Source organism: Oryctolagus cuniculus, chromosome 11, assembly GCF_964237555.1.
Source record: "Oryctolagus cuniculus chromosome 11, mOryCun1.1, whole genome shotgun sequence".
Lineage (NCBI taxonomy): Eukaryota > Metazoa > Chordata > Mammalia > Lagomorpha > Leporidae > Oryctolagus > Oryctolagus cuniculus.
Genome location: NC_091442.1, coordinates 36956115 through 36971494, shown reverse-complemented (window position 1 = coordinate 36971494; position 15380 = coordinate 36956115). Strand labels below are relative to the sequence as shown.

Below are 15380 nucleotides of genomic sequence, written 5' to 3'. Positions count from 1 at the left end.
CTTTCAATGCAATCTTTTGCAGAGAATTGATCAGAATCCCATAAGAAGTACCTTACTGCCTTTTGAGGACATGGCCCCAACAGACCTAGGATCTCCCCCTAGGTCTTACCTCTTAAGGGTTCCATCACCTCCCAAAACCATCACGCTGGAGACCAAGCTCCAACACAGGAATCTGTGAAGGACAAACAATATCTATAGCACAGCATCAGGGCTGGAGATTTTGCATTTCCCACCCATCTCCAAGAAAGACTGACACTGCTGGTGATAGGACTCATTTTCAGCAACAGAATCTTAGAGGAAATTGTCAAGTTTTAAGACCCTTCCTTGAAATGACTTGAGTCACCCCTGACAGAATGAAGCAGATGTCAGTTGTATGTTGCACAATGCATAACAATACATAGTAGGCACCCTGGGCATTAGAATGTCCTTACACGTGGAAGGTTAGACATTTATATCAGCATGAAGGTGGAAAAGCATTTGTTGAGCTCATATTTTTCTCAGTGTTTAAAGCCTGCACTAGTTGAAATATTACAACCAAATCTCTGCCCTAATAAAATAGTAAGGCCTAATATTTATATAACTATTTGTTTCAGAGTGCTTTATTATAGACACTCCTTGAACTCCTCCACTCCTTTGATGTGTAATGCATGGGAGTTACGAGTCCCCATTCTACAGATGTAAACACCGAGACCCAAAAATGATAATAGACACAGGGTTGGTGCTAAAATGGTCTACAAATAAAACAGTGCAACATCAATGTTTCTGTGAAATCCAGATGTGCTGTCTAATTTATAACATCATTAATTGTAAACCAGTGTGTCTCAAATGCTAACGTGCACACTCATCCCTGGCGGTCTTATGGAAATGCAGGCTATGATTTAGTGGTCCGGGTAGAACCAAAGTGATGATGAAAATGATGCCTGCCCATGGATTCCACTTTGAGCATCAAGGAATTGAGCCTCCCTCACTAAATTCAACTTTCTCAGTTCTGCCACTTGCTGGATTTAGCATTCTCTGCTGTGGCATTCTTCTTATTGTTCTCTTCTGTTACTAAGCACCTAGCAAATGTAATAGTTAAAGGAATGGACTGAAAGTTCTGACATTCTCTCCATTAAAAGTTTATGGTCAATGCCTTGGAAAAAATGTGTTTTTTTCCTATTGTACTTTAAACTATCTTCTAAAAAAATAAATGTAAGTGATCTGCAGACTCACCATTTCAGGCTTCATTTAGCCAGCTTTTTTCTAGGATGCTTACTACAGAAATTTAGTGGCAATACTTTTTTTTATGCAAAAGAACAGATGCCCAAAATCACTATAGGTTGATATATCTTACTATCTTCACTTGAACATGGGTATATGGAAAGTGCACAACTTTTACTCTAAAAAGTGATTAGTTCATGGCTGTTTTTGTTTTTTCATTACTCACTCCTGCCTTTAAAATAGATACTTTTTCTTCACTTTTGTCAGAGAAAATACGACCAACTTCCAGAGATGAATCCTAAACTCAGAATGCAGGCAACCCTTGATGTCAAAATCAAGATGTCAAAAATGAGAGCAGTGTTTGTTTGGAAAAAGATCTCCAGTTGACAGTGTCTTTAAAACCATACTCTTACAGTCAAAGGACTGCAGAACTCTCTTTGCTGTTGAGTTGGGGGGAAAAAGAACAAAATCAGAAACATCACTTCTTCCCTGCTCCTTACACACACACACACACAAACACACACACAAACATTCTACACTCACTATTGTCTGAGTACATTCCCATTTTTTTTTTGTTTTTAGAAAGCTATCATAATTTTCATCAATGACAAAGAACATAATGGTGCCTCCATTACCGTCATACCAACCATCATTTGTCACTTTAATATTTGTGATAGATTAACTGCCAATTTTCCACTGCTCCTTATGGCCTTTTGGTAATGGCCTCCCAAATCATACTAGAGTTGGCCACGTGACTTGCTTTGGTTAATGGGAAAATAGCAAACTGATGCAAGCAGAAGCTTAGAAAAAATATGTGAGCCGGCGCCGCGGCTCACTAGGCTAATCCTCCGCCTTGCGGCGCCAGCACACCGGGTTCTAATCCCGGTCGGGGCGCCAGATTCTGTCCCAGTTGCCCCTCTTCCAGGCCAGCTCTCTGCTGTGGCCAGGGAGTGCAGTGGAGGATGGCCCAAGTGCTTGGGCCCTGCACCCCATGGGAGACCAGGATAAGTACCTGGCTTCTGCCATCGGATCAGTGCGGTGCACCAGACGCAGCGCGCCGGCCGCGGTGGCCATCGGAGGGTGAACCAACAGCAAAGGAAGACCTTTCTCTCTGTCTCTCTCTCTCACTGTCCACTCTGCCTGTCAAAAAAATAAAAATAAAAATAAAAATAAAGTGTGCTATCTGCTTTCTCTCTAGCTACAATGAATATGTGTGTTGCTTATAAGAAACACATGAAAGAGAACATAATATTTTTCTGTGTCTGGATTCTTTCACTTAAAACAATGATCTCCAGTTCCATGCATTTTGCTGCAAATGTCAGGGCTTCATTCTTTTTTATAGCAAAATAATGTTTTATTATATATAATGTGTGTGTGTGTGTGTGTGTGTGTGTATATATAAACATTTTTCAGGCCAGCGCCACAGCTCACTAGGCTAATCCTCCACCTGTGGCGCTGGCACCCCAGGTTCTAGTCCCGGTCGGGGCACCGGATTCTGTCCTGGTTGCTCCTCTTCCAGGCCAGCTCTCTGCTGTGGCCAGGGAAGGCAATGGAGGATGGCCCAAGTCCTTGGGCCCTGCACCCCATGGGAGACCAGGGGGAAGTACCTGGCTCCTGGCTTTGGATCAGCACAGCGTGCCAGTCGTGGTGGCCATTTAGGGGGTGAACCAATGGAAGGAAGACCTTTCTCTCTCTCTCTTTCACTGTCTAACTCTACCTGTCAAAAAAAATTTTTTTTCACTCATCTGTTGACAGATTACATATTTTAACTGCTGTGAAAAGTGCTCCAATGGATATGGGAGTGTAACTATTTCTTTCATACACTGATTTTCTTAGGTTATATATCCAGAAGTCAGATAGCTGGGTTGTGAGGTAGATCTGTTTTTAGTTTTCTGTGTAACTGCCACACTATTCTCCATAATGGTAGTACTAATTTGCATTGCCATCAACAATGTATAAATCCATCCCAAACTGAAAATAGTGATTACTAGAAGCAGGAAGGGTGAGGAGCAGGTGATGGAAAGTTTGGATGATGAGCTAACACACAGTATGGTGAACTAAACAGGTTCTGGTGTTTTGCAGCACAATAAGGTCATTATGACTCATGGTATATAAATAATTGGAAGAGAGGCGTTTGTAGGCTCTAAACACAAAGAAAAGATAATGAAATAGAAAAGCTGGTTTCCTGGTAGGGTCAATTTAAGTTGTATATTTGTGTTGAAAAGTTTAATTATACCCCTTAAGTATATGCAGATATTGCATGCTAGACATAATTTAAAATTTTTTTAAAAAAGACACATTTTGGGGAGAGCCCCTTCCTATCCCAACTAAGATTGACCCCAGCCAAGTCATCATCTGATAACAAATGCATCAGAGATCCAGAGAAATTGGCTTGATTTAGTCCCTATCATCAGAACCACAGAACTCCTAGAGTTATCAGAAGTACTACATGGTTATTTTTCTGATAGAACCAACAGCTCTGAGATAGGTAGGTCTTCAGCTTGTCCATTCCAGGGATGTCTAACTCAAACTCACCACAATTCCAGAAACATGACTGGCTCAAGGTCCAAACAATACAAAGTTGGAAAGATGAGAAGATAGAAAAATATCATAATCCAAAATTCCATAATCTTGAAATTCATAGCATGAAGAAACCCATTCTCTAACAGCAAAATAAACAGCAACTATAGATAGAATCAATATAAACACACCTGCCTACTCCTTGGCACTTTAAGTCTTTTGTTTTGTATTTTATTCAAACGTGGGAAGAAATCATCAGCAGGACTCCTGGAAGTTTCTGAGTCTTTAATCAAACAAACGATAAGGAAAATCTGTCACTCTCCCCAAACAGTAAAGTCTACAGCTATTTATTATTGGAAAAGGAAACAAAATATTTTGATTTGAGTTTATGTTATGGTGAAGAGGAGGAAAATGGCTTTCAGATAAAATGGTAAATTATAAAAGCCTGTTCTACAATCAGACAAAGAACAAAGCTACATGTACTGCTCACCCTCCAAGAGACACATTTTAAGCCATAGCTGTATTTTCATAAAGAAAAAGACTGCTTACTAATCCCCAAAACCATCTCCACTCAAACTAATCCCTGTGAAAGTATGGGTTCCATTGCCACATTTGAAACTATGTACCAACCACAGCAGTAGGAATGAATTCACTCTAGAAAGAAGCGGGCTGATTCCCGTGAATACATTTCGTATTTTGTCTCTTACCTTTTATTCCTTCCCAGTCCCAGATTGCCCATGGTTCTGTCTGACATCTGGCTGCATTTGGAAATTACCTGGGAAGCCATGTAAACATATGTTTTCCCAGGTCTCACCTTGGTTAACTGAATCAGAACTTGCAAAAGATGAAATGTGAAGCTTACTGTTTTTCAAATGTTCCTTGGGTGACTCTAGTGCATAGCCTGGTTTGAGAATCACTCCTCTAAAAAAGATTCCTCCAGGCTTGTGAGTGACTTTAATGTAAAACCACTTACACTTGCCTCTTTTAAATAAAAAAAAAAAAAAAAAAAGGAGTGCAATAAGAGGCAGACTCTCTCTTGAATAAATAAAGACATATGATATTTCTACTTAATGCAAATATTCAGTTGTCCCTATTTGTTGCTTATCAGCTGCTATAAATATTCAAACCATTAAATCTCTGGGCTTTATCCTGCAGCTTTAATAGGTAAGTTTAACTTAGGTAACTCAAAAATTCTCTGACTGTGTATCTCTCATGTGCTAGTCCCAGAATAAATTGTGGACTATTGATTTTCATTTACCTCCCAAATTTTACCCAAGGTCCTGCCATCTTTAAAATGCCTTTCATGAAGATGCATGAGCCATCCATTCAAATCTCATCCCTCTGGCTCAGCTGGTACCTAATGTTGGTAGAAGAAAACTTGGAAAGCAGAGGAGACAAGGTAGGAAATAGGATTTTCACTTATGGTTCAAAGTGTTTTTTAAGGTTTTCTGTTCCCATGGGTCATAAACTCAGTTACATATTTTATACTGCACAGGTCCAAAGTGCACCAAAGGTTTTCAGGGGAGACTTAGAGATAATATTTAGTGAACGATTATATGCAAATATTTCAAGAAAAATCTGGTGCCTCAAAATAGTCTGTCTAGTCTGAAGTTGTACATTGGACAAGGAATGTCACATCCCTCTGATGAAGTTCCGCAGGCATCCTCTAGTAGGCAGCGAGAGGGCTAGGCACGGGGCAGGAGGGAGGAAGTCCATTCCAAATCAAGGACATCTGAAAGGCACTTGGCGATTGATTATGGAAAGAGAGGCAAAGCCCCCATTGGGACGAGTCATCACTGCTGTGTGACATCATCTGCGTGGGCATCCAATTGCAATGTAGTCCTCAACCAGGGGTGTGATGAGTTGCTAAAGGCTCAGGCAGACTTTGAGTTATACAGGGCCTGGGCCTTTTGTGTATGAGCAAGGTCCTACCAGAAATTCCTTTATTGCAATGCCAAAATAAAAAAGAACATATTGGACTTGATGCTTTTTAACTTGCCCTCTGCCCCTGGCAATAGACCAGAAACATCTTCCTCTATCAATACCCTATAACAAACAGCATTTTAATAATCTATAGAATATTCCATTATAAGAGTATGCCATCATTTTCATATACCCTATTGTTGATATTCAGGGCTGCAGTGTAAAAATTCTCAGAGCTAAACTCCAGACTGATCCTTATTTCTTCTCTTTAAATACATTTCTATAAATGCAATCATAAATCGAAATGTGACAGACATTTTCAAAAAGTATGTTTTCTGCTGAAATTGTCCTTTTGAAATGGATTATCATCTGATACTTGCACCACCACAAAACAGGGATTACATCACTCCTGTGTGAGACCACGGTAAAGAGAGAACTGAGAACACACCAAGTTTCCTGGGCCTGGTTCCTCTTCAAAGGGGAATGGCTGACATGTAAGCAGCTGGTTCTGTGTAAGGCACTGTTGGTTACTGCCATAGTCAGGGTGCCCCCAGAAGTGGACCATGAGATGAAAATTCAGTTACATGTGACTTATTTGGGGGTGAATCCAGGAAATATTAATTGTAGGGTAGAGTGGAGAGAACTATTGAAGGGGGGATGGGAAAGGTAGCAGGCAGGGGGTATGTTATGAGAAAAGCCACCCCTGTGAGCAAGCCCAGGTTGATTTTAAGACCAGAAACACTGCAGAGCACACTCCTCAGCACTAACTCCCTGAAGCCTGAGGCACCTGGAGTGTTTACACACCAATTCCCACCAGTCATCCGTCGAAGGCTGCTCTGGCAAGAGTTCATTTTCCATCACTTCTGGCGTGCTGTGAGCACAGCCAGGCAAAATGCTGCAGTCAACAAACTCCGAAATGGTATGCGTAGGAAGGGCTGTGGTGATCTCACAGGTGATACACAAGGGTACTTCAAAAAGTTCATGGAAAATGGAAATAAAAGTTCATTTTTGTGAAAAAAAAAATCTTGGAAACTAATGTGTCGCTCCCCGTCTTCGTGGAGGAACGACACAGGACCCTGCGCTGTTCTTTTGTCTGCTCGGCCCTCCCCGGGTTTGCTGCTGGTTCTTCCCGGGTTGGCTACCGTCCCTTCCACCTCCATGGAAGGGCGGTTCCCCCTGCCACTTTCCCCACTTCCGCGGGGGAGCGGCACACCGCCGGCCGGCTCTCTGGGGGCTGCACAGGTGTTCCTTCAGATAGATGTTCCTCGTGCATGTTGTCTCTCTCCTCCTTTATAGTCCTCTTCCGCCAATCCCAACTCTGCTACCCACACGCCAAGTACGCTGCTCTCCTCCAATCAGGAGCAGGTCCTACAGTTTATTGGTTGAACTGGAGGCAGCTGTGTAGAAGCTGTTTCCTCCCTTCTCAGCGCCATATTGTGGGAGAACAGATGCATAGAATAAGTCTTAATTCCAGTAACTTAGTCTAGTCCAAGTTGCTCCCAGTTGCTCCCCACACTAATGCATACAAGGAATCCTCACAAAGCTCAGGGAAAATGTGTATTATATAACAGCTAGCCCTAGATTTCAATTTTTTGCACTAAAACCTCTTTGAAGTACCCTCATGTGTATAGTCCAGTCAGTTAAGTCAGTTCCATACCACTCTGTACATTCTAGCCAGTCTCCCCTCTCACCTTTCACTTACTAAACAACGCATAGAGTTTTACCTTAGAGTCCAGGTATATGGTGCAGTCTCATGGACAGGGTGCATCATCATAGTTATTGACATATAATCTGCATGCAGTAAAATGGACACACATCCACGATGGAGTAACAGGAACTGGACTTCTCCTTAAATACTAAAAACTAAAAACAGTGAACAAAATAAAACAAACAGTGATCATCAGACAGTGGGAAAGAGGCAGCACAGGATAGTGATCCCTGAGGAAACAAAAACGAAGCGAACCTTATAATTGCCCAAGTTGGTTATGTGAAGATAATTTCCAGTCTTCACCAGAGAGAGAGGAAATCCACACAGAATCAGTCGGGAGGGGAAGCCAAGGAGGGTCTATTTTGCAAGGAAGAATATCAGAGGAAAGAGAAAGGGGTGGGGGTGAGTTCCAGAACTGCGCAGCAGGTTCACATTGAGTCTTTAGCTGAGTGCAGATTAGCCTATGTACTTGAGAAAACTACCTAAAGCTTCGAAAGGAACCACTGGAAAGGAGCAGATAAGAACACTTCACATTCAGAATTGGAAATAATTCCCATTTCAACAGCAGAATAGAGAAACCTCATGATACAAGGGGCATGGGGCTGAGTATTCCAAAGGGAATTGCCTCAGCAGTGGAACCAAATTACCCCTGGAATAAAGGCTCTGGTCCTGCATAATAAAGCTTAAAAGCAAGCATCAAATTAAGCAAACAATTTCTGAATATAAAACTCAAGTACATTTAAGGAATACAAAAACTCTAGCACCCGCCAGTGTAAAAATTATAATGTTTGGCATTCAATCAAACTCTTGCCAGGCATGCAAATAAGCACAGAAATAGAACTCAATGAGGAGAAAAATCAATCTATAAAAATAAGACAGTAGCACAGACTATATAATTAATACTTAAGAACATAAACAAGCTATCATACATATATACCATATATTCAGCAAAGAAGAAAAAACATGATCGGAAACCTAGAATGGAAAATATGATCCAAATCCACATTCTGATGATGAAAAACACAATGGAACACAATATGTTAAGTGAAAAACTACAATGACTAATGCTAAAAGAAGAAACGCCACCACAAAACCAAAGATACGTTAAAAACAGAATACTTCCGAAGTTTGCAGCGGGGCAGGTGTCATGGCACAGCAGGTTAACTCATCTCTTGCAAAGCTAGCTTCTCATTATCAGAGTGCTGGTTAGAATCCTGGCTGTGCTGCTTCTGATCTAGTTCCCTGCTACTAGATCTGGGAAGTAGTGGGTAATCACTTAAAGACTCGAGTTCCTGCCACCCATGTGAGAGACCCAGAGAGAGTTCCTGATTCCTGGCTTCAGCTTGGCCCAGCTGGATATTGCTGCCATTGGAGGAAGAAACCAGCAAGAAGGCATATCTATCTTTCTCACTCTGCCTTTTAAATAAATAAATAAGAAAATAAATCTGTTTTTTAAAGTCTGTAGCATGTGGAATTAAAAAATAAGTTTATTTTGGTGTAAAACTTTTGAAAAACATACATAGATTTTTTAAAATATGCATGTTTTATGAAATTTTGAAGATATCTTGTATGTCTAGATTTCAAAATGTTTGAGCTAAAATAAGCTTCTCTTTTAATTCTATTTTTCCAAAGAAATTTTTCAGTATTCTGGTATGCAAGATGAAACTCAGAGAGAAAATGCACCCATTATATGTGCATATTTTGATACATTTTGGCACATGTATATATGGATATAACTACTACAGTCAAGATATGGAATGTTTCTGTAATCCGCAAATCTTCCATTGTCTCCCTTTATAATTACGTCTTCCCACACCTCACCTCTGGTTCTAGTCAGCTCCTGATCTGCTTTCCACTGGTATATGTGAGATATGTCTAAGGCAGACGTTTGGTGAAGGCTGAGCTGTCCACATCCCAAAGTAGAGTGACTGGTTCCACTCTGGGCTCTGCTTCTGATTCCAACTTCCAGGTATTAAGCACACTGGGATGCAGCAGGTGATGTCTCAAGAAGTTGGGTTCCCAGCATCCATCCAGGAAACCTGGACTGAATTATTGGCTTAGTGCTTTCACCTGGCCCAGCCCCAACTGTTACGGGCATTTGGGAAATAGAGCAAGGAATGGGAGACCTCTCTGTGTGTTCCTTTGTTTGTCTCTGTCTCATTCTGCTTTTCAAACAAATTTTAAATAATAAAATTGAAATCAAACAAGGCCTGGGGTCAGCACTGCTGTGCAGTGGGGTAAACTTCCCCTTGAGAGGCCTGCACCCTGTGTCACAGTGCCAAGAGTCTAGTCCCACCTCCGTTTGTAATCCAGCTCCCTGCTAATGCCCTAGGAAGCAGATGATGGCCCAAGTGCTTGGGTTCCTGCCATCCATGTAGGAGACCCAAATGGTAGTTCCTGGCTTTGGCCTGAACCAACTCTAGCTGGGTTGTATTGTGGGCAGGTGGGAAGAACCAGAAAATTGTAAGCATCTCTCTGTCTCTCCATCTGACTTTCAAATAAATAAATAAATCTTAGAAACATAAAAATAAAATGAGGTTTAATCGATTAAGGTGGTGGTGATTTTTTTAAAAGTGTGTGTGTGTGTGTGTGTGTGTGTGTGTGTTAGATCTGTCTTTTCTTACGCTCTATGTAAATGGAATGTATTTAGTAGTACAGGAAATACCCAAATGGCTTTCCAGAGTGATTATTGCATTTTACATTACCACTAGTGGGACAAGAGTTCCAGTTGTTCAATACTGCTATACAGTAGTATCTCATTGTGGATTGAATTTGCATTCACTAACGATGCTGTGCATCTTTTCTTGTACTTACTGGCCATTCATAGATATTCTTTGTAAAGTGTGTATTTAAATATTTTCTCCATTTGAAATTAATTTTTCTCTTATTATTGATCTGTAAATGTCCTTTATATATTCTAGGCACTAGTTCAGTATTACACATGTTTAGCAAATATTTTCTCTCAGTTTGTGATTTGCCTTCTCATTTTCTTAATGGAGTTTTCAAAGAACAGGTGGATTTTCTTGCTTTTAATATTCAAATTTAATTTTATTCTCAAAACAACCTTATTAACTAGATGTCTTATATTAACATTTTCGATATAAGGAACCCTAGAGGTCCATTGCCTTCTCAAAGACACAGTGGGTCAGAGATGATGTCAGTATGAGAATCTCAGTTTCATGGTTCTGTACAAATTTCGAGTTTGCCAATTCAGGAGCATTTCAAGGGCTCACCCTCCTGAATGGCATTTAAGAGAGACTTCCTTTTGGGGGTGATCCACTCCTTCACAGATGGAGGCTTCTAAATCTGTATTCCAGCTGTGACTGTGTCTTCCCACCCACGAAGGAAGATGTGGAAGATGAACAGGAGCTACCAGCAGCACAAAGTCTTTCAAGCTGAAAGCTATTTATTAAACCTGACAGATGATGGCAGAGCAAGATCCTGTGCCCTCTCGTCTCCTCTGGCCGCCCATCAACTTCCGTTCCCTTCCCAGACTTTTAAAAAATTGGTTTTTAATGATATCCATAATTCATGAAAAGAAATGATAAAATCAAAACATATTACCACTGACTTATAAACGCCAGTGCTATTAATTATTAACAGCCATGGGTAAGTTGGAAATGATTCCAAAGGTGAGAGAGATAAAGGCATGTATGCACCACACACAAGAAGTTGACAGGAAACCTTTGGACTCAGAGATTGCCAATTTGGACCATGCATATTAAATCAGGATTTAATTCATTTCATCAAAGAGCAAGAAGTTTAGCTAAAATAGTGGCCTTAGCAGTCATCTATAAAAAGTCCTCATGCCGCAGTTGAAAAAACAAAAGCCCAAGGCAGAGCCAACCCTAGTTAAAAGGCAGCTACTAACACAACTAGCAGCAAACATGTTTCTCCTTTACTGCCAATCCTGTTCTCAAAATAACACTGGCTCATTTCTTATTATTTTTAGCTTAATTTTTAATTTACAAATAATAATCTTATATATTTATTTAGAGCACACTGTGATGTTTTGTCACATGTAAATGCAGTGGAATGATCAAATTAAGCTAATTAGCACATCCATCATCTCAGATATCTCGCATCTCTGTGATGAAAACATTTAAAATCCTTTATCCTAGCTATTTTGAAATATAGAGTATGTTATTATTAACTATAGTCAGCCTGCTATGCAATAGAACACCAGAACTTACTGCCTCTACCAGAAACTTCCCATCTGTTGACTAACACCTCCCCTTTCCTTGTGCATTCCTCTCCCCCTCACCTACTGTCTACTTTTGTGAGTTCAGCTTCAAGATTTCACATTTTAGCGAGCACACATGATGGTTGTATATCTGTGACTGGCTAATTTCACCTAACATACTGTCCTCCAGATTCATCTATGTTATCTCAGATGACAGGAATTCCTGGTTTTTTTAAAAGCTGGATAATCATTGTGGATATACATAGTTTTAAAATCCACTCATCTCAATGTGGGATAAATGGGGAGGGAGTTAGCTTAGGATTACTGAGCTGGAAGTCACAAGTCCCCATGTGTAAGTCTGTAGTCCTACTTGTGCCCACTGTCCCCTCTTGATAGTTGTTTCTCTGTGCGGGACAACCCACGCTCACATGTGCATGTGGTATGTGTGTTCACTTTCTCACCTTTCAAATAAACTCTATCAGTTTGTGCACTTTATTTGTGTCAGCACTTAGCATGTTTGTCTTTGTGCATGACAAGAGCCCCTTCACCCACACCACACCGTAATGGACATTTAGATTGTTTCCCTATCTTGGCAACTGTGGATAATGTTGTGATGAACATGGGAGTGCAGACATCTCTTCAAGTGGGTAAACCTGGATATAAACAGATAGAATGAAAATGGATACTTATCTCACTCCTTGTACAAGAATAAACTGAAAATGAAGTAAAAACTTATACCTAAGACCTATGAGAAGAAAACAGAGAAAAAAATCCCATGACAATAGTCCAGAAAGTGATTTCTTGAAAATGACCCCAAAAGCACAGGCAACAAAAACAAAAACAGATAAACAGGATTGAATCAAATGAAAATAAAAATTCTAAACAGCAAAAGATACAATTAATAAAGAGAAGAGGCAATCAACAGAATGGGAGAAAATATAAATAAATCCTACATCAGATAAGGAGTTAATATCCAAAATATACAAGAAAATCAAACTACTCAATCACAAGGAAACAAATAACCCTATTAAAAATAGGCAAAGAACTTGAATAGACATCTTCAAAAGGAGACATACAAATGGCCCACAGATATATGAAAAAATATTCAATACTAATCATAAGAGAAATGCAAATCAAAACCACAATGATGTATCAGCTCCCATCTTTGTTTTCATTTGAGCTACAGAACAGCTATCATCAAAAAGATGAAAGATAAGTGCTAGCAAGAATCTGGAGTAAAGAAAACCCTTATACTCTGTTGTTGATAATGTAACTTAATAAACTCATTTTGGGAAGTGTTATTGAGGTTTCCTAAAACACTAAAAAACAGAATTAATACTGCCTCTTTTGATGTCATACTGCACATCAAGGGAAGATGACAAGTGTTTTCCAAAGTAAATAGACTCCTCTGCAATGTCTAGCAATCAGTCTTCACTCACATTGTTCCACTACCATCTAACCAGAATCACTCCTTCTCCACAGAGAATTCTGCCCTGACATGTTGGGTGGACCTAACCATTTATCCTACTTATTTATGCACCTAAGACATTTATCCTATTTACCCTAAGGAACATTAATATCCTCAACCCCTCTTAACAGTGTAATTTCTCAAATGGAGATAGATTCCTTAAGGGCACAGAGATTGCTCCAAGCTTCAGAAATCCTCAACTGGAAGGTGATAACAGAAGAACCTGATTCACTTACTTCTCTGAGGCTCACTTTCTTTACCTGTAAAATGGGACAGACAAATATTACCTGCTTCTTCAGCTTGCTCTGAATTCAATGAGGTGATGCACTAAAGTTCTCAGGACGTCAATCATAGCTAGAAACTAAATGAAAGGCTGGGGCATGAGACACCCAAGAAGCTTGGAGGGGAGCAAGGAGAACATCACTAAACCAAAATTCAATACAACCATCCATGATGTTGTGATTAAAAATAAAAATACCCCAAACCTAGAACCTAGTTAAAAGAGAATCAGGGAGACTTCCATGATGGAAATCGCCCCTGTTCATCTTAGGAACTGGTCTAGGGGAGGCTGTGAGGTTGACCCGAGAGAATTCACCTTTGCTGCGGGAAGGACACAGTGGTTGAGTCAAGTGGTAAATTTTCAGCAAAGAGGAGGACACAGGTTATTTCCTCGCTGGAACCCTCTAGTTCAGCCAAGTCATGCACTCTACCGTGTAATTTAAATAAAAACCTTTTTTAAAAAATTATATTACCTTGAGCTTGTGCTGTGGCATATTGGGTAAAGCCACCACCTTCAATACCAACATCCCATATGGGTGCTGGTTCAAGTCCTGGCTGCTGCATTTCTGATCCAGCTCTCTGTTATGGCCTGAGAAAGCAATAGAAGATGGCCCAAGTCCTTGGGTCCCTGTACCCACATGGGGGACCCAAAAGAAGCTCCTGGCTCCTGGCTTTGGATTGGCTCAGCTCTGGCCACAATGGCCATTTGAGGAGTGAACCAGCAGATGAAAAACATTCTCTCTCTCTCTCTCTCCTCTCCCTCCCTCTGCCTCTCTGTAACTCTGCCTTTCAAATAACATAAATGAATCTTAAAAAGAAAGAAAGAAAGAAAGTAAGAAAGAAAGAAAGAAAGATTATATTTCCACCATTTGCACCCTCAGCCTTGAAGTTCTATCAGAATTTAAGAGAACACAATATTCCACCTAAGGAATTTGTTTTCATTCAAGAGAGCAGAAAAATAGGAATTTTAAAGAAGCCAGACACAAGTGGCTCTTGCCAGTGAACAGGAAAAAAATCCTTTGGTAAAAACATGCACTTAAAGGCTGATGTTCATGCCCATCGCCTTGTCCCATCTTCCCCAGCAATATCAGGGACCATCTACCCATGTCTTCTCACTCAAATCCCGCTAGGCATGCGACCACACGAAACAGGTAGTCTGCCCAGCGTAGAAAGAAATTCCAACATTGGCCTTAGCCTTCACAGCATATACCTTCTCCTTCTCTTCACTTCCAGGACTTCCCAACAGGATTTAGCCTCAGTGGCAGAAGACTGAAATGTCAGCGGGACTTTCTGGCAACCTTTTAACTAGGCTTCCACTTCTAGCCATGCTATGTTAGCCTCTTCTATTTTCATTTCAAACACTCAAAATGTATTAGATATCTTCTCTTTATTGGTCCTATTTTAATTTTGAAAAGTACACAAATATGCTATTGCTATCATGTGTAGTTTATATTTGGAGAAAAGCTAGTCACAATTAATCACCAATAAATAGACAGTGATGTCTATTTGAGACTACATCCCCATGGCTGTCATCCTGCCCATTTTCTTGGGAGGTCTGGCAATAGGAAGAAAGAGGCTCCCACTCCGGGGGGTTATATCCTGGGCTTTGGACTCAGTGATTTCTACAGTAACTCCAAGATGGATTGTGCCTTCTATTTTTGGATTCATACTGGGAAGCCAATTAAATTAAAAGGCTATTCATTTCACTATATTTGTCTCCAGGCTGCTCAAATAGAAATGCAAACGACTCCTATTGAGTGAGTTTTCTGCCTCAAAGAGAATGAGATTTTAACACCAAGCCTGTGTACTTCAGAGTCCAGACCGCCTTGAAGGAGAGAAACACAAACCCACCCTTAGGCTATTTATAGGCTTCTTTTGCAAACGGGAGTTGAAGTTTTCCAAAGGAAGGCGGATTCAGCTTCTCTGGCCACTCACAGTTCCTTAGAACAGTTGTCAAACATGGTTTTGCATTTTACTGAAATGGACACAACTGAGAGGAAGAAGAAATTCTCTTTTATTTTCCCCAGTAGAACTCAAAAGAAATGGGAAATGATAGACTCAATATGAGAACTCCTGCTTCCTGGGCGTTCCGTTCATTC

General features: G+C 40.4%; 1 protein-coding gene and 1 long non-coding RNA gene across 3 annotated transcripts in view; both read right to left on the bottom strand.

Moving 5' to 3' along the window:
• The window catches only part of LOC127490995 (uncharacterized), a 55497-nt gene extending 46761 nt beyond the window's left edge, over positions 1 to 8736 (bottom strand). The window contains exons 1-3 of one of the 2 annotated variants that reach the window (XR_007919416.2): positions 8471 to 8736; positions 7607 to 7708; positions 7368 to 7506 (exon numbers count right to left, since the gene is read on the bottom strand). This is a non-coding gene — a long non-coding RNA (uncharacterized lncRNA). Of the gene's footprint in view, positions 1 to 7367; positions 7507 to 7606 lie in introns of both variants that reach the window. The other variant, XR_011379994.1, reaches the window with a different exon arrangement.
• Positions 1 to 15380, bottom strand: part of BTBD3 (BTB domain containing 3) — a 510994-nt gene that overhangs the window by 393707 nt on the left and 101907 nt on the right. The window lies entirely within an intron of this gene.